This window comes from Symphalangus syndactylus, chromosome 3 (genome assembly GCF_028878055.3).
Source record: "Symphalangus syndactylus isolate Jambi chromosome 3, NHGRI_mSymSyn1-v2.1_pri, whole genome shotgun sequence".
In the NCBI taxonomy this organism is placed as follows: Eukaryota; Metazoa; Chordata; class Mammalia; order Primates; family Hylobatidae; genus Symphalangus; species Symphalangus syndactylus.
The window spans coordinates 83,203,543-83,204,840 of record NC_072425.2 but is presented as its reverse complement, the minus strand read 5'-3'; positions in this window follow the sequence as shown (position 1 = coordinate 83,204,840).

Sequence of the window (1,298 nt, the reverse complement as noted above, 5' to 3'; positions counted from 1 at the left end):
CACAATGGAATATTATTCAGCCATAAGAAATATTGAAATCCTGTCATTTACAGAAACATGAGTGGAACTGGAGGTCATTACGTTAAGCAAAATAAGCCAGGCACAGAAACTGAAATATTGCATATTCTCACTCATATCTGGGAGGTAAAAAAGTAAATCTTATGGAAGTTGAGAGTACATTGGTGGTATCAGAAGCTGTTAAGGAAAAGAGGTTGGGGAGGGATATGAAGAGAATTTGGTTAATTGGTAAACAAATACAGTTAGAAAGAACAGGTTCTAATATTCTACAGTATGGTAAGGAAATCGTAGTTACCAATAATTTATTATATATTTCAAAATAACGATAATGGAAGAATTGTAAATTTTCCAACTAAAATGATAAATGTTTGAGGTAATATCCCAATGACCCTGATATGATCAATATACATTGCATATATGTATCACATGTACCGCCCAAATATTTATGACTATGCTATAGTAATAGAAAATGTGAAATACAAAAAAAAAAAACGTCATAGGAAGTACAATAAGAAAGGACACAGACAGAGGTCCTAATACACAAACACATACACACACACAGACACACACACGTATACACACACACACACACACACAGATCCTAATAATACGTGCGAACCGATAGTCTTGGGTGGAGGGCACAGGGAAGCCATACATAGCCAAAATTGACTCAATGTTTTTCAAAAATATAATACAGTGCCATTAACTATAGGGACCATGTTATACAATAAAGCTCTTGAACTTATTCCTCCCATTTAACTAATAATGATGTATCCTTTGATCAACATTTTTTCCAAACCTTTTCCTCCAATCACTCTAGCCTCTGGTAACCACTATTTTACTTTGTACTTCTATGAGATCAACTTCTCTGGATGCCACATGTAAATGAGATCATCCAATATTTGTGTTTCTGTGCCACATGTAAATGAGATCATCCAATGTTTGTGTTTCTGTGCCTGGCTAATTTCACTTAACCTAATGCCCAGCAAGTTCATCCACATTGTCTCAAACGACACAATTTATTCTTCTTTTTTTTTCCCCCATGGTGTAGTAAGATTTTATTGTGTATATATATTGCAGTTTTAATTCATTCTTTTGTTGATGGACACTTAGATTAATTTCATATTTTGGCTACTGTGAATAGTCTTGCAATGAACATGGGCATTCAGATACCTCTTTTTTGAAACAGAGTCTCGCTCTGTTGCCCAGACTGGAGTGCAGCAGTGGAGTGATCTCGGCTCACTGCAACTGCAACTTCCGCCTCCCAGTTCAAGCAATTC